Genomic DNA, 19,475 nt, shown 5'->3' on the forward strand with positions numbered 1-19,475 from the left:
GCACGAGTGTTTACTTTAAACCAGCAGGAGGCCAATGCAAATGATCAAGTGGTGACAGGTATTATCCCAGTCAATTCTATTTATGCTCGTGTGTTATTCGATTCTGACTCTTCACACTCTTTTATATCTCTCAAGTTTGCTACTTCTTTGAATTGTGTGTCTGGAAAACTAAATGAACCATTATATGTTAGCACACCTTTTAAAAATATTGTTGTTGCTGACATTATTTTCAAGAATTGCATAATCCAAATAGAAGAAAAAGAATTAGCAGCAGATTTGATTCAGCTAAATATGTATGATTTTGACGTTATTCTTGGGATGAACTGGTTATCTTCATACCATGCACATATTGATTATTTTGGAAAAAGAGTGGTATTTCAAATTTCGGATGAACCGTAATTCTTCTTTCAAGGCGAAGTTCATAATACGGAATCAAAACAATCATTGGGTATTATCTCAATTATGAACGCAAGAAAAGCTTTAAGGAAAAGGATGCAAAGCATTTTTGGCCCATGTAATAGACATCGAGAAGGAAAAGATAAAGCTGGATGATATCCCAATTGTCAAGAAATTTTTAATATTTTTTCAGATGAACTATCCGGATTGCTCCCAGAGCGTGAAGTTGAATTTAAAATTGATATCACCCCAGGAACCGGACCTATTTCGAAACCTCCTTATCAGATGGCTCCCGTAGAATTACGAGAATTAAAGGATCAACTGCAAGAACTTTTGAATAAAAAGTTTGTCCGGCCAAGTACATCACCCTGGGGAGCTCCTGTGTTATTTGTGAAAAAGAAAGATGGAAGCATGCGATTATGCATTGACTATCGGGAGTTGAACAAGGTAACCATAAAGAACAAATATCCTCTTCCACGAATAGATGACTTATTTGATCAACTTCAGGGTGCTCAAGTTTTCTCCAAAATCGACTTATGATCTGGCTATCATCAACTAAGAATTAGAGATGAAGATGTACCTAAGACTGCATTTAAAACCAGGTATGGCCATTATGAATTTTTAGTAATGCCCTTTGGACTAACCAATGCACCGGCTGCTTTTATGGATATGATGAACAGGATTTTCAAGCCGTATCTGGATCAATTCGTTGTTGTTTTTATTGATGATATCCTAGTGTATTCTAAAAATATAGAGGAACATGAGAGATATGTGAGGATCGTGTTTCAGACCTTGAGAAAAGAGAAGCTCTTCGCCAAGCTTAGCAAGTGTGAATTCTGGTTGGATAGTGTTGTCTTCCTCGGCTATGTAATATCCAAGGAAGGAATCTCAGTCGATCCAAAGAAGATAGAAGCCGTGGTAAATTGGCCTCGACCGACTAATGTGACGGAAGTTAGAAGCTTCTTAGGCTTGGCTGGTTATTATAGAAGATTCGTCAAGAGATTTTCCCAAATTGCAATTTCTCTGACTCGCTTAACTCAGAAATGAATAAAATTTGTATGGAGCAGTGAATGTGAGCAGAGTTTTCAAGATCTGAAGCAACGATTGATATCTGCCCCAGTTCTTACCTTACCATCTAATGAAGGAGGATTTGTCATTTATAGTGATGCTTCTAAGAAAGGATTAGATTGTGTGTTGATGCAGAATGATAAGGTCATAGCTTATGCTTCTCGATAACTAAAAGCCTATGAGCAGAATTATCCAACCCATGATTTGGAGTTAGCAGCTATTATTTTTGCTTTAAAGATTTGGCGACACTATTTATATGAAGAATCATGTGAAATCTTTACTGATCATAAAAGCTTGAAATACTTATTTACTCAAAAAGAGCTGAATATGAGGCAAAGAAGGTGGCTTGAACTATTAAAAGATTATGATCTAAATATTAAATATCACCCTGAAAAAGTTAATGTGGTGGCAGATGCACTTAGTAGGAAGTCTTCAGTGAATGTGATGACTCTGCTATCCTTTCAGCAACAAATTCTTAGGGATCTTGAAGATTTGCAAATTGAAGTGACTTGTACTGATGTTAAGAATGTGTTAGCAAATTTAATGGTACAACCAGTATTGATCGAACAGATAAAAGCGGCCCAACAAAGTGATATTCATTTATGTCAGATTAAGAAGGACATAGAGAAAGGGTTACGAACTGAGTTTAGACTACATACAGATGGAACTCTTTATTTTGGGAACAGATTATGTATACCAGGTGATCCTGAACTAAAAAAAAAAATTTTGGAAGAAGCCCATAAATCTCGTTTCTCTTTTCATCCCGGTAGTACAAAGATGTATAGAGATTTAAACAACTCTTCTGGTGGAATGGAATGAAGCGGGAGATAGCTTGATTTGTATCTCAATGCTTGGTATGCCAGCAAGTGAAAGCCGAACATCAAAGACCTGCTGGTCTGCTAAGACCATTAGAGATACCAGAATGGAAATGGGAACATATCACGATGGATTTCGTTACTGGACTTCCAAAGACAACAAGAAAAAATGATGCAGTGTGGGTGATTGTTGATCGACTTACTAAATCAGCTCACTTTCTACCTTTCTGAGTTGGCACTCCGCTTGATAAGTTAGCCCAGATGTATATTGATAAAATTGTACGTCTGTATGGTGTTCCAATAAGTATTGTATCTGATCGAGACCCACGATTTGTATCTAAATTTTGGAAAAGTTTTCAAGATGCCTTGGGAACAGAATTGAGGCTTAGTACTGTATTTCATCCTCAGACCGATGGCCAATCTGAAAGGATAATTCAAACTCTGGAGGATATGTTAAGAGCTTGTGCTTTTGACTTCGGAGGACATTGGGATAATCATGTGGCATTGATTGAATTTGCATACAATAACAGTTTTCATTCAAGTATTCAGATGGCACCCTATGAAGCCCTATATGGAAGAAAGTGTAGATCTCCTCTGTATTGGGATGAAGTGGGTGAAAAGAAATTAATTGGTCCCGAGTTAGTTCAAGATGCCAGAGACAAAATTTATCTAATCAAGAGAAGACTCAAGGCAGCTCAGGATAGACAAAAGAGTTGGACAGATAGAAAAAGAAGAGAATTAGAATTTCAGGTCGGTAATCATGTTTTTCTAAAAGTATCACCTACTAAGGGTGTCATGAGGTTCGGGAAGCATGGCAAGCTGAGTCCGCGATATATTGGACCTTTTGAGATTTTAAATCGAGTAGGAGATGTTGCATACGAACTAGCCTTACCACCAGATTTATCCAAAGTATACAATATCTTTCATGTTTCACTACTGAGGAAGTTTGTACCTGATCCAAACAGTGTGATAAAGTATGAGCCATTGCAAGTTCATGAAGATCTAACCTATGAAGAATTTCCTCTGCGAATTATTGACCGAAAAGAGCAAGTTCTAAGACGGCGTACCATTCCATACGTAAAGATTCATTGGAGTAATCATGAAGAGAGAAAGGCTACGTGGGAGCTTGAAGACGATATGAAGACGAGATATCCACACTTATTTGAAAATGAAGGTATGTTAAATTTTGAGGACGAAATTTTTTTTTAGGAGAGTAGAATATGAAAGCCCGGCCCACTAGCCCTGTAAAAAAAAAAAAAAAAAAAAAACAGAGCTGGAAGACTCCCGATCGGAGTCTTCCTCTTCCCCCATTTTCGATCAAAAATTGGAGTCCTAGGGCCATTAAAAGATCCTAGGACGAATCCTATAAGAAACCTCCCTCTCTCCTCTATGGGTAGATCCTTCAGTCACCGACGATTGTCGGAGTTTTTCTTCGATTTTCCTGTTTGAAGCCGCGGCCTCTCGACCTGTGCTCGTCTCGATTACACGCCGGTGGGGGTCACCGGAGGTTGTGGTAAGGTCTTCCTCCTCTCCCTCTCTTCTCTCCCTTCTTTTTCGTGCCTGTGAGCACGATGGCCGGCGACGGGTGTCGTCGGATTTAGTTGGAGAAGGAAACTCCCTGTTCGCCGCCTCTTTCCTCTGATTTTCCGACGCCGACGGTCACGCCGACCGCCGGCTCTGGTCTCTCCGAACCCGGGAGAGTCGGCCGTTGCCGCCGGCCACCACCGGCCATGATATGGCCGTGATCGGCTGGTCAAGGCTCTAGGTCCCCTGTTTCGGCCCAATGAAAGCCCGGGAAGAAGAAGAAAAGAAAAGAAAAAGGAAAAAGAAAAAGAAAAGAAAAAGGAAAAAAAAAAAAGAAAAGAAAAAGGAAAAAGAAAAAGAAAAGAAAAGAAAATATAAAATAGAAAAATAATAATAATAATAATAATAATAAGAAAAGAGAAAATTTTTCTCTCTTCCCTCTTTCTCTCTCTTTTTCTCTCTCTATTGTCTCTCTCTAAAAAGAAAAAGAAAAAAAAGAAAAAGAAAAAAAAAAATATATATATATATATATATGTGAGAGAAAGTTTCTCTCATCCCTCTCTAAAGTCTTTCTCTCTCTAAAATTGGATTCATTCTCTCTCTACTTTCTCTCTCTAAAAAAAAAAATCCTATGAATCCCTTATTAGGCTATCTTCTTCACTTTTAGGGACCTATGACCTTAAATCGGGTTAGAGCCGAAGGGAGAGATTTATTGGACTGATTATCAAATCGGTCATTTCTTTATATTATATAATTTTATTAAAAATATAAAATTTATTAATGATTTAATATTTTAAATAGGACTGTCTGATTCTTTTAAGGAAGATTAAAAGGTCCTGGACGATCGAGATAAGTAGATCTTATGCTCCTTATTTATTTTTTTAAATGATCATATTTTTATGCAAAGAATTGCTATTGATGAAATCATAATTTTTTTATAAAATAAGGATCAGCATATGTGATATGAAAAAGCATGTTTTATTATGAGCATTGATTTCATGAATATGTCTTATGAAAATAGCATGATTATGAAGCACGAATTTTATTGTTTTTTCATCTATGTATATGTATGCTTTAAGAAAAAGATATAAAGATTTTAAAGGCTCTCAGATGGCTATGAATGAATTCCTTCGGGAAGGTCGACATCTGGAGCTAGCATCCACACGAAACATGGCCCTGTCAGTGGGTATAAAGTTGGCACATGAATTAAGAACTCTGTCGATTAAGAACCATGGCCCTGTCATGGGTATAATAGTGACCTTAGCACGAATGTCTGTGAGTAATGTTTTGAAACATGATATGAATACATGATGAAAATGATTTACGATTCATAATTGTGAAATATACATGATTTATGCATACATGATGAGCTTATAACTTGTTTTATTATATGCTCTATGAAATATTTATTTTTACAATAATTGTTATTTGCTAAATGATGCATTATCATAGAAAACTTATGCTTGATCCGGTAAGGAAGCGGAAGTCTACTTACTGAGCTAGTGTAGCTCATATTCTTTTTGTTTTCTTTTTTATGTACAGAGAAATAAGGCTAGGATCGAAGGAAAGAGAATCCAAGCTTGGAGATCAGCAAAGCAAGTTTAGAAATTTTGCTCTAGGAATTCAGTTTATGTTTATGGATTGTAGTCATTATGAATTTTAAGACTTGGATTATTTTATCTCTGGATTTAGATGCTCTGAACCAGTTTTGGTTTAATTAAATAATTAAATTAAATTTTATTATTACATTTATTGGAGATACATTTGTTATTATATTTAAGAAGATGAATTTTGACTTCGTGTTATCGTGGGTCTATCCTTCGGTAGCATGGCCGTGTTATATCCCGGGTTTGGGGCGTGACATTACTGATTATCTCGATGTGTTGAATATCGATCAATAGTCATAGTAAAGTTTGTCTGCTAGTCGGATGTTAGCCGACTTAGCTTTTAGATAATTTTTTTAGATATTTGATAGACAGTGACAAGTCGAATATCTTTCGACTGATCGAAGTCAAGTCGGTATACTTCCTACTCGATCGGAGTCGAGTCGGCATAATATTTTGCTTAGCTAAAGTCAAGTCAGTATGAGTAGTCATTCAATTTAAGTCTATTTTTATAATAAAAAATTGAGATATAGTTGGTACAAGCTGATCGATTATTTATCAGTTTGACACCATTATTCGACTTAAGTCAGTTTTTATAGTAAAAAATCGAGATGTAGTCGGTATAAGCTGATCGATTATTTATTGATCTGATGCCACTTTTGTAGATAACTTACAGATAATTAAAAATTTTAAGAAGATCTAAAATTCCAATATTTCATTCCGAATATGTCGTACATATGAATAACTTTATTGATAGTATATCTTCAAATTATTGGCATTCCAAATCCAAGGAATAGTCGCTCCATCGAGAGTTTCTAATCAATACGCATTCGAATGAAGTATCTCGATCATCTTGTAAGGTCCTTCCCAGTTTGAAGATAATTTTTTTTAGTCTAGAGGCTTTGAAACTTCTACCTTTCTTAAGACCAGATCTCCTGGATGAAAGACACCTTTGTATTGTAATACCGAGCTACTCTTTGTCGATATACTGCCATTCGAATTTTAGCTTGCTGTCAAATTTTTGAGAGTAAATCTAGATCAGTTCTCCGACATTCAGAATTATTTGGCTCATTATATTGTTCGACTCTTACTAATAGCAATCCGATCTCAAGTGAGATTGTTGCCTCTGTTCTATAGGCTAAGTTGAATGGTGATTCTCCTATTGATATGCGAAGAGTTGTTCGATATATCCATAAAATCGGATATAATTCTTTTATCTAGAGGCCTTTAGCTTCATTCAATTTGGTATTGAGATCATGTAGAATTGTTCGATTTATCACCTCCACTTCACCGTTAGATTGTGGATGGCCGATTGAGGTGAGCTTGTGCGTAATATGAAATTTTATACAAAACTCTTTGAAATTTTGATTGTCAAATTGTTGACCATTGTCGGTAATAATGGTGTGTGGTAGATCAAATCTGCATATGATTAATTTTTGAATGAAGTCTTCCATCTTACTTTTAGTGATTTATGTTAAGGATTCAGTTTTCATCCATTTGATGAAGTAATCAATGATAACTACTATAAATTTTCTCTGATCAGATACCGGAGGGAAAGGACTGAGTATGTCGATTCTCTACTATATGAAAGGCCATGGTGCACTAATTGATATCAGTTAGCTGGTCGATTGATGTTATATATTGGCATACTTCTGATTTGATTCACATCTTTGGACAAGTTCAGCTACATCTTTTTTCATGATGGGCCAATAATATCTTTGTCGCAAGACTTTATAAGCCAGTAATTTATCTCCTAAGTGATTTTCATAAATCTCTTTGTGAACCTCTCGGAGTGCACAGTCGACATTCGTTGGTCTCAAGCACTTTAGTAAGGAAAGAGAGAACGACCTTTTATAGAGTTATCCATTCATTAAAACATATTATGAGGCCATCCATCTTAGTCGTTTAGCTTCTGAAGGATCTACAGGTAGAGTTTTATCAGTCAAATATTGGATGATCAGGTCCATCCAACTTGGCTCGTCATTGATTTGTAACACTTCTTTAACTTTGTCAATATTCGATTGTCCAAAATATTTGATGAACATTCGATCGAGCAAGCTGAATGAAGTAGTTGCGAGCCGAGAAAGTACATCAGCTCAAGCATTCTCTGCTCTTGAAATATGAGAGATCTCAAAATATTTCAAGATTGATGTAAGATCTTTCACTTTCTGAAGGTACTTCATCATAACGGAGTCTCGGATTTCAAACTCGTCCTTAATTTATTTGGTGATCAGTTGTGAGTCAGTGAAGATCTTCAAGTTGTTAATGTCAAGTTCTTTGATAATTTTCAAATCGACTAAAAGAGCTTCATACTCGGCTTAGTTATTTAAGGCTTTAAAATTAAATCGAAGGGCGTACTCAGTAACAATCCCTTCGAAATTGATGAGGATGAGGCCAGCTCTACTGCCTTGAGCATTGGATGCTCCATCAACATATAGCACCCACACCGATGCTAAGTCAGCCTCAAAAATTTTGATTTACTTCAATTTGCCATCGAGTTCATCCTCAGGATTATCATCGAATATTGTACATTCAGTGATAAAGTCAGTCAAAACTTGTGATTTCATTGACGATCGTGGACGATATTAAATATCAAATTCACTGAGTTTTATTGTCCACTTCATCATTCGATCAGAAATATCAGATCGGTATAGAATTGCCTTCGACAGCTGATCTATCAAGATAACTATTGGATATACCTGAAAGTACGATTGAAGTCATTATGATGATATGATTAGAGAGTAGATCATCTTTTTCGCTCTTGGGTATCGTACTTCAGCATTGTAAAGTATCTTATTGGTATAATAAATCGATCGTTGAATTCGATTTTCATCATCCTGAACAAGTGTCGAACTAACTGCCTCTATGGAGGTTGCCAGATAGAGATATAATATTTCTCCCACTTTTGATTTTGTGAGTAATGGTGAAGATGTCAAATATTTTTTCAAATCTTCGAAAGATTGTCGGTACTCATCTGACTATGAAAATTCTTTTGCTTGTCTAAGGTCTTGAAGAAGGGTAGATATTTTTCTGCCAACTTTGAAATGAATCGGCTGAGTGTGATGATCTTTCCATTGAGTTGTTGTATCTTTTTCTTGAAGTTTGGATGCTTCATATTAATGATAGCTTTTATTTTTTCAGGATTAGCTTCAATTCCTTATTGTGATACGAGAATCTAAGAAACTTTCTGACAGTTATCTCGAATGCATACTTAGTCGGATTCAATTTCATCTGATGTTGTCGAAGTGTATCGAAGGCTTCTTCCAAGTTCTGAATGTGATTAGAAGTTTTAAAACTTTTCACCAGCATATCATCAATGTAGACTTTCATGTTGCGTCCAATTTGTGTCTTGAACAGTCTGTTGATTAGCCATTGATAAGTAGCTCAGGCATTCTTTAAACCGAATGGTATTACTTTGTAGCAGTAGATGCCTTTGTCGGTTATGAAGGCAGTATGCTCTTATCTTTAGGTGCCATCCGAATTTGATTAGAGCCCACGAAGGTATCCATAAAGCTCAAAAGTTGATGTCCTGAAGTCGATCAACTAGTTGGTCGATCTTTGATAAAAAAAAGCTGTCCTTCGAACATGCTTCATTTAAATTTGTGTAGTCGATGCAGATTTTTCATTTTTTATTGGTTTTTCTCACCATCACTACATTGGCGAGCCAATCGACATAATTAGCTTCTCTGATGAAGTCAGCCGCAAGGAGCTTATCAACTTCTTCATCGATGATCTTCTGCCTTTCAAGAGCAAAAGATCTTTTCTTCTACCTCGTCGACCTAACTTTAGGATCAATGTTCAGCCGATGAGTTATTACTTTCGAAAGAATCTCTGACATATCGATCGTCGATCAAGCAAAAATATCGGTATTTGCTCTTAGCAGATTCATCAGTTGTCTTCGCTTCAGATCAGGTAATTGCAATCTAATTTGGATCATTTTTTTAGAATCATCTTCTCTTAACAGGATAGAAATCAGTTGTTCAGCTGGTTCATCTCTTTCTTTATTTTTTTCTGATCCAGTTTATCAACCGACAAAGAGTCTTCAGGTTGACTATTCTTTGCAAAGACCATAAAGTAGCATCTGACAAGTTGTTGATCTTTGCATATTTCTCCAACTCCATTTTTTGTCAAAAATTGGATCAATAAATGATATGTTGATATTACCGCTCTCAAGACATTGAGTCCTGGTTGTCCAAGTATGGCATTGTAAGCTGAAGGGACTCGGATGATCATGAATATTAAGAAACGGTACTTTATTGTAGATCTGTTCCTGCAGTTAGTGGGAGAGTAATTTTTTCTTCCGCGGTAACTACATCTCTAGTAAAACCGAGTAATGGTGTTGAGACTCTTCTGAGTCGGTCAGTTGGTAGTTGCATTCGAAAGAAAATCGAATAAAAGAAAACATCAGTAAAACTTTCATTATCGACTAGAATTTTTTTTACATCATAATTTGCTATCATCGTCATTACGACGACAGCATCATCATGGGGAGTCTGAATTCTTCAAACATCATCTTCTGAAAAAGAGATTATATTATCAAGCCATCGCTTCTTTGCCGACTCTTCTTTGAAAGTTGTTCCTTAATTCTTCAATCGTCCAGAAATCATATTGATCATGCCCACCATTGGCCGATTGTTGATCGTTTCTTCAGATTGTGGCTGAAACTGTCGGTCGGTAGGAGGTTGGTCGAGCGGTCTCATTAAATCAGAGTCTCTATTTCGTCCCTGAGCTGAATGCATTGTTCGGTATCGTGATTGTGATCATGATGGAACCGACAATACTTCCTCTTATCGTAGCTCTTCGGCGGTGCTTTCATTGGTGGGGGATGCCGAAGATACTCTTCTCTCTCGATCTCCATTAAGATCTGCACACGGAGAGTAGAGAGAGGAGTATAGGAGTTAGACCTGCTGCCGTAATTATTCGGCCTTGGACTCCATCGGCGGCATGAAGTTTCTTTAGTTGTTGACCGGCTTGGTTCGGTCAGAGCTCCATCTTTCTTTTATTTCTTCTTCTGATTTTTTTTCTGTCTGGTGCCGGTTAGAAATGCCTTCATTCGTGCGAATGTACTTGTATGCATGCTCCAAAAATTTATCATATGTCCGAGGGAGAGTTTTATCCAAAGAATAAGTAAATCTGGATCCATTCAGACTTCTCTTCATGATCGAGATGATCATATCTTCATTGAGGTCCCTGACCTCAAGTGTGACTGCATTAAAGTGAGCCACGAAGTCTCTCAATATCTCTGTCTCACCTTGTTTGATGGAGAAGAGACTCTGATGTCCGCGGCACCTTTCGACTGGTGCTAAAATGGATCACGAATGAATATTCGAGCTGCTCGAAAGAACTTATGTTTTCTAACTGGAGTCCAAAATACTAGGCTTGAGCAGCCTTCCGAATAGTTGTCGGAAAGTCAATACATATGAGGGCGTTGGTTGTCCTCTAGATCATCATAAGAGTCTTGTAACTCTCTAAATGATCAATCGGGTTGGTAGAGCCATCTTATGGCTCCATTTGTGGCATCTTGAACCGAGACAGGTTCGCTTTGTCTAAGATACACTGAGAGAGAGGTTGGATAATGTGGAAGCCAAGGTTGTTGGAGGACTTCCAATTTTTCACTTGGAGTCGGGCAAGTTGGCGGTCGATCTCTTTGAATTTGCGCTCATAATCATCGAGCCATCGTTGTTGGAAAAATTCAAAGGTAAAATCTCCTGAAGAACTTGAGGATGAAGTAGAAGGTGCACGCAGCCTCTTCCCTTTTTTGATGCTATGTACACGAGAAGGAGAGAGAGATCACCACAAATGATGAGCGGCATGATGAGAATGTCGAGAAAGTGGTTGCTCGACATGATGAGAATATCGAGACGGTTGTCGTTCTGGAGATGGAGAGAGTGAGTGCCGTGGAGAATGACGATTGTGCCTGGATGGCACTGAATGTGCCACCGGCTCTTCCACCAGTAGCGGCTGCTGCTGTTGTGTCTGCTGTTGTTGGAGGCTGTGTACTACCTCCGTCAACACCTTCATTTGCTGTATTAAAGCAGTAATTTGTACATCCGTAGTGACTACTGGACGTGAAGAGCTGGGCTCTGCCATTGAAGGTGGGGGAAAGAGATCTTTTCGATGAGAAGATTGCCTTGCGGATCCTATTAAGTTATTTTGAGTTCTAATTTTTGTTATGATTTCTCGTATCTTCTCATACCTAGCGCGTCAATCTGTTGCAGCCAATTTTCTATTGCATCCGTCGTCGGAGAAGAGCACCTGCAAAAGAAGTCCATACTGATTGAAATTATGTCCGACGAAGATCCTTCGATGCTTAAGTCAGTGGGAAGTGGTGAACAGCAGATAAATATTTAGAGAGACAGAGTATCAGCCTAAAAGTATCTTACTAAATACTATTCATTTACCTTCTTTTATAGACGAGTTGTTAGTAACAATTTGTAACGGTTAGACACGTGTGTCTCGCTTATTTCGGCATTATGTGATCGTAGAATGAACGGTTATATCCATCACTGATCATGTTGCGGCCATTATGCACTTTCTGCACTGACGATTTCTGATATGCCGACTCTATGTCGGCAGTCTGACTGTGTCGATTGTATGTCGGTAATTGTAGAAGTTTGAATGATCATCGGTCGGCAACTCTGATACGTTGATGGTCATCGGTCTAGAATGAGTTAAGTCGCCATAGTCAAAGTGTTTGCCTGAGAGGTTGAGAATAATCGATTGTTAGTCGGCCAATCGATTGATTGTCAGTAGTTTGTATTTTTCAGATCGATTGAAAATCGAAATTGAGGGAGTTAGCCAAATTACACCAACACAAATAAATTCAAGCCAAACAGGATCAAGAATGGGGTGGGTCGTATATTGGGTACGTCGTGGCATCACAAACTCCGGATCGAGGCCCGTCTCAACCTCATCCGTCAACGAGAAATGCCAAGACTGCCGAACTCCGGTGAAAGTTAATCTCTCTCGAACATTTCATTGAACAGATGCTGTACGTCGCCCGCCACACAGACAGTCATCAAACGGATGCCCGAGTACCTGGCGGCGCCACCAAAACTTTTCCAATCCGTCTTCTTCTTCTCTCCAGGACAGAGGGGGAGAGAGAGAGAATTTATGTCCATCTCTAAAATAATTTTCATCTGATTAAGTACTTTTTTTTATTCATTGATTTAATAAGTCATTCCTAACGTTTTGACTAATCTTTGGCTGGTTAACTAGCTAATTCCATCATTAAGCGTCCAAACATAATATCAGCCGCAAGTCACCGTTCTCGGGAGTTAGGTGCAAAAGTCTGCATATCTTTTCCACCATTTCTTCCATATGTATTACCTCGACAGCTGCATGGGACCATAAAATGAGTCTTTCATCACTGTCTCCATTACTCGATTAAGAATTTAGGATCACGTGGTTGCAATTAAAAACTAGGTTTAATTTCTTTGGAGCTTGGCTCTCTAACATTTCTAGATCAAAAGAGAGAGCAGGGTTTTCCAAATGGTCCTTCAACATAACTGAAACAATAATTGAACAAACAATTCATCTAGTGGTCATTTTTTTTCTTTCAATAAAGCTTTGGGTGGCGGCTTGCTTCCCTTTACATTCAAAATTAAAAAAAAAAAAATTTGGCTCCACGAAACTCACTGATACTATTATCATTCAACCAGATTAGCATCCAAAATTCTCATAGGTCATGCTCTTAGAGACATTTTGGGACATACATATTGAAGCACCATCCTTTATCTTATGTTTGGTAGGGGTTATGAGAGAATAGATAGATGAGACTCGAAAGATGGATGGTTTCCATCTATTGTTTAGTTCAAAAACTTATAAGCATGATAGATGAAAATAGAAGGATTATCTATCCATTCTGGCCCATCAATTTGCATCCTCCTAAATTAGGAAGATGCAAGAAATGATGGATGGATATTGATTGATGAATTTTTATATTGATAAAATTATTTTTCATTAACTATAATATTTTTTACTTTTTTGTATATATTATTTATATATATTTTTATATATACTATTAATTATATATTATTAAATTTTATTACTAATTAATTTAATTTTATTACATAATTTTAATAATTTTAATTAAATAATTAAAATTATCTTCTATTTTTTATTTTAATTTATTATTTTTAATTAACTATTTATATAATATTAATTAATAATTTTAATCAAAATATTAATTAATTATATAATAAATATAAAATTAATTAATAAATATTTAATTTAAAATTTACTAATTAAATTAAATGAAGAATAATATTTATATAATTATATATTTAGTGATTATAAATTTATATTTTTTTAGTATAAATAAGTATTATAAATTGATATTAATAATATTTTTTATCAAAGGATAGTCTAATAAAAATATTATATAAATATCATCCATCTTTTTTTTCATTCCTTCTATACCAAATAGAAGAGAAAATCATTTCTATCGATCTTTTCATGTATCACCAAATATATAAAAGGATAAATGAAAGATCTATCCATCCCCTCTTTCATCTATCTTTTCTCTTTCATCTATCTTTTTTTCATCAATCCTTTATTCTTCTATTTATCCTTTGTACTAAATAGATAGTTAAGGAGTGCCCTAATAATGAAGAGGAAGTCCTTATCATTCCATAATAAATAAATAAACCACCAAACTGTTCAAATCGCTTTCAAAATTTGGGCCATTATCACTACATCTTGCTTTAAGAAATAAAAACCTCATATAAAGTTAAGAATCTCATTTTGAGTATAGTTTATTAAAAAAAAAAAAAAGCCTATTGTATCAAGTTAGCGCAAGTGACAGGTCAAGCACGTAACCGGCTAGTATATTTATATTTTTTTTGGTACAAACCTTCTAGCATAGACTGGAGGACGAAGAGATCTTAAATGGGAAGGAGAAGCAATCAATATATCCGTCTTAATTTATTGCATTAGTGATGTCCACAAGCTACCAAAAATATACGGCCGGAAGAAAACATTTCAACTACATCCATAACGGATCCATCCTCATGTGGTCTTTCTTGGATCCAACTCTCCACAGTCCAAACCAAACAAGACGTGGTGGAAGGGACAACTCGCAAGTCTTGCCTTTATACTCTTTTTCTAATATTGTTAGGTAAAGCCTAATTACTCAAAATATTATGCATATATGCATGCATGTATCTGTTATGTATGTATATGTACAAATATGTATGGTAGTAGTGTTTGGGAGCCAAAAAAAAAAGACCATTGTACTATAGCTGGAGGCCAAAAGGGTATTAAGGTTTAAACTTGTAAATTTTTTACTGGATCTAGTAAAGAAGACAACTTAGTTCTTGCCGCCCAATTTACTGAACCACATAAATTCTTTGCATCCTATTTATTTTTTCCTTGCTATGTTTTATTCTTCTTGATCTAATGTATGGTGCTAAATTTTTGATAATTGATATAGAGCTGAGGTTGTAGAAATACCGTTCATAAAAGATCTGCATTCAAATTTTATTTTTGTACTGCTTCGAGATGATTAGTTCCAGTTCAACAAGACATAAGGTGCTTATGTTTGATGGATCTGACCATGATTTGGGGAAGTTGAAGATGAACGTAATTTTAGTCCAAAAAGGGTATACAATTGTGATTAAATGTAAGAAGAAAAAATCTACAGAAATAAGTGATGAAGATTTTCAAAAGAGGAATGAGTTAGCTTTAGCCGATTTTTTTTCTTATACTAAACGGTTCTGTTATATTCAATACATTTGAAAAAACTTCTACAAAAGAAGTATAGATAATTTGTAATAGATTTATGATGAAAATCAAATCGATGTAGAACTGTATCCATTTTAGAAGGAACTTATACAATCTAAAGATGAAAGAGGGGCCCTCATTCTAAGAACATCTGAATGAGTAGAATTCTTATTGTAGTAAATTGACAGCTATTGACATTGGGATGATGAACATACTATAATTTTATCAAAAAAAATATTGCAGTACTAAAAGCTTATTTTGCTGAAGAGTTTCTCTTTTTTTTTTTTTTTTTTTTTTTTTTTTGTTTTTTGTGGTAAAAGTCTCTCCTTTTTTGAGTAGCAAAATATTCATCTACAAACTGTTTAGCTCCGATGCACTACTTGAGCTATCACATTTTTCCTTAGTAGATTCTCTTGTTTCGGACAGTATAAATCATCCATTCTGTATACACTAGCCATGCCTTCATATTATCTTTCATGTCTTGCTGAGATACTCCTTGAATTATTCTATCTAATGAGCTGATGTTCATAGAATCATTGTTAATATTGGTCATTTCATTCCAAACATTATGAGTAAAATGACATGTAGCTATCACAGCATGATGTCATAACGTCTCTGCCACTGGTTTAATGGTCCCATTCTAGCAAGGATAGATTTACAAGTAATCCACTTCCAAAGCATTCTCCATTATAAGCAACATACTCTAGCGAAGATGGGATCTTTCCATACCCATTCAAATCTTCATTTCATTCCTAAGTCTCATTATCTTTTTGAGGCAACCCAGTCTCTCATTATCAATACGACAAAAAGTCATAAATTTCTTTGGAATGCAGTTTACTTCACCTTTTCCTCTTTCAGAACAATTCATCATTCCTATCGAAAAAAAGCCATCAAGTCTACCACTGTTCCATTTCTTGTCCAACATAACTCCGGACTTTTGCTGCAAATATTATTTAGTGTGGTTTGAATATGCTATGGCCCATGATACGGATCTAACCCATTTTAGATTTTAATTGATCTGTTTGAATATTTTGATTTTTTTTATTTTAAAATTTGATAACTATATATATATATATATATATATATATATATATATATATATATATATATATATATATATGTTATAAGCATGCCTTTTGTTATAGGAGGGGTTGTCTTTTGTTATTTGAGCCACTGCATAGCCTATATACTTCATCTTTTTGATATAGTAAAATTTCTCTTAAGTTTCGTTTACGTACATAGGCCAAAGACTAAACCATGTAAATCATTATCGTATTTTTTTGCATCTGATTATTTATTATTATTTCAAATTTTATGCTAATTAACTAATAATTTTGCAACAAACTAATATTAGAGCTAAAGATTTATATTTATTCAAATTTGTTTGTCAAATCTGTTTTGGGCTTTTGGTTATCTATTGATTCTATTTTTTATTTTTCATGATTTCTTTATGATGGCTATGAAAATTGAGATTGAAAAATGCAAAAAGAAGAAACGCAAATACAATTTGTATAAGAAAGAAGGGTATTGAAAATCTAATTGTCCTAAACTCAAAGAAAAGAAAGAGAAGTCTAATAATGTGCCCAATGCTGTCAGTTTAGCAGAGGATAGTTCCATAGTGCCGATGTCCTCTCAATATCTATTAATTTATCTGAAGATGCTTTGATTTTTGATTCAACGTATTCTTATATTGTGTTCTCATCCAGATTGGTTTTTCACTTTTCATCCTATTGATGGTGGCATTGTGCTCATGAAAAATAATGTCCTATGAAGTTGCTGGTATAGGTTCAATTCAGATCAAAATGTATGATGGTATTATTAGGACCTTGTCTGATGTGCGATATAAGATTTGAGAAACAACTTGATTTCTTTGAGTATTTACATGGTTTTAAATATTTTGGTGAAGGTGAAGTTTTAAAGGTTTCAAAATATACTCTTATTATACTTAAGACATATTGCCTTATGGCCTCTACTTGCTTCAATATAGTACAATTGTTGGCACTGTATCAATTTCTTCATCAGATCCAGATTCGGATAATACTCATTGTGGTAGGTACATTTGGAATATATGAGTGAAGCTGGCATGTCTATTTTGAGCAAATAGAATCTGTTGTATGGTCAAAAAATTAGGAAGCTTGATTTTTGCGAGCATTATTCTATGAGAAGCAATCTAGAGATAAGTTTAACATAGCCATCTATAGGACAATGGGCATATTGGATTATATCTATTATGATTTTTGGGGTCCTACATCTGTTGAATCTAAAGATGGTTTTCAGTATTATTTGATTTTCATTGATAATTTTTTGAAGAAAGTTTGGATATATATTTTGAAGTACAAGAATGAAGTCTTTCCTACTTTTAAGAAGTGGAAAGCACTTGTTGAGAAAATATCCAATAAAAAAAATCAAGAGATTAGAAACTGATAATGGTATGGAGTTTTGTGAAGGTCAATTTAATAGTTCTATAAGATTGAAGGTATTCTAAGACATCGCACAATTAAGAAGACACCATAATAGAATAGTATTGTAGAATGCATGAGTATACCTTTTTTGGAGAGAGTACAGTATATATTTTTTAAAGTAGATTTATCTCAAAATTTTTGGACTGAAACTGTTAATATGGCCTACTACTTGATGAATAGATTTTCATCCATTGCTGTTGAATTAGAGATCCCTATTGAGGTATGCTTTGATACACATATTGATTATTCTATTTCGAAGATATTTGATTGTCCTGCTTATGCACGTGTCAGTAATAGTAAACTTAGAAAAATGGCATAGAAATATATCTTTCTTGATTATCAATCTAGAGTGAAAGGCTACAAAATATGGTGTGTTGAGCCCGATTCTCAAAAGTTCATAGCCAGTAAGATGTTACCTTTGATGAAAAGGTTATGCTTCATTCGAGAGATAAGTCAATTGCTACAAATAAAGATCTTAGTGTTGATAAGCAGATGGAGCTTGAGGTTAAACCTTCAGTCCATCTATCATAGGGTGATATTTCAGTTTAGCCAATTCATGAGGATGATAAGCCTGAGATTGTTGATGAGAAAGATATCCTGCAGGAGTAGCAGTACACCATAGCCAATGGTAGATCAAGAAGATATATTAGATCCTCTTAAAGATATGAATATGTAGATTTGATCTCTTTTGTATTATCTGTAGTAGAGTCTATTAAGATTCAAAATTCTATTAGTTATCATGAGGCCATCACTAGCGGTGAATTTATATGATGATCTATTATTATGAGTGAGAAGATTGAGTTTCTTTACAAGAATTAGATATAAGAGCTAATGAAACCACCATAAGGCCAGAAGATTGTTGGATGTAAATGGATCTTCAAGAAAGAAAGAATCCTAAAGTTTAAAACAGTAAGGTTCAAAACATGTTTGGTTGTAAAAGGCTATAATTGGAGAGAAGATATAAACTTTAATGATGTTTTCTCTCCTATTATGAAATATAGCTCTATTTGTGTGTTTCCTGTTATAATTACATTGTTTGACTTAAAGCTTGAGTAGCTTAATGTCAGGATAGCTTTCTTACATGGTGAGCTTGATGAACAGATTTATATGCAGCAGTCAAAGAGATTTGTTGTTCAAGATAAAGATGACCATATTTACTTGTTGACAAAATTATTTTATGGTTTGAAGCAATCTCTGAGGCAGCAGTATAAGCGGTTTAATGCATTTATGCTTACGCATGATTACTCTTAGAGAAACTATGACAGTTATATTTATTATAGGAGGCTTCTAAATAGTTTTTTTATTTATTTGTTGCTCTATGTTGATGACTTACTCATTGCAGCAAAGAATATATTTAAGATTAAGAATTTAAAAGCTCACCTTAATAGTGAATTTGAGATGAAAAACTTGGATGCGGCAAATAAGATTTTGGGTATTGAGATTCATAGAGATGACACATAGACAAATTATTCTTGTCACAAAAAAATTATATTTAGAAAGTACTTGAGTATTTTGATATGCAGGATTGCAAGCCAGTGAGTACTCCACTTGTCGCATACTTCAGACTTTCAGCTACTTTATCTCTACCATTAATAGATGAGGAGGAATACATATCACATGTTCTATACACTAGTGTAGTTGTAAGTATCATATATGCCATGGTTTGCACATGTCCAGATATCTCACAAGCTGTCAGTGTCATTAGTAGGTATATAGGGCATTCAAAAAAGATCCATTAGTAGACTATGAAATAGATCATATGCTCTTTGAGAGGGACTACGAATGTTGGTTCGATATGTGATTAGGATTTAGACATTCGTAATAGCATTGTTGGTTATATAGACTCCAATTATCTAGATGATTTGGACAGAAGGAGGTCTCTG

At 35.0% G+C, this 19,475-nt stretch overlaps 1 pseudogene; it reads left to right on the plus strand.

Annotated features, from left to right (window-relative positions):
- Positions 1-11,448, plus strand: part of LOC140856308 (uncharacterized) — a 22,204-nt pseudogene extending 10,756 nt beyond the window's left edge.
- The last annotated feature ends 8,027 nt before the right edge of the window (positions 11,449-19,475 follow it).

The sequence above is a fragment of the Elaeis guineensis genome, chromosome 3, assembly GCF_000442705.2.
Source record: "Elaeis guineensis isolate ETL-2024a chromosome 3, EG11, whole genome shotgun sequence".
NCBI lineage: Eukaryota > Viridiplantae > Streptophyta > Magnoliopsida > Arecales > Arecaceae > Elaeis > Elaeis guineensis.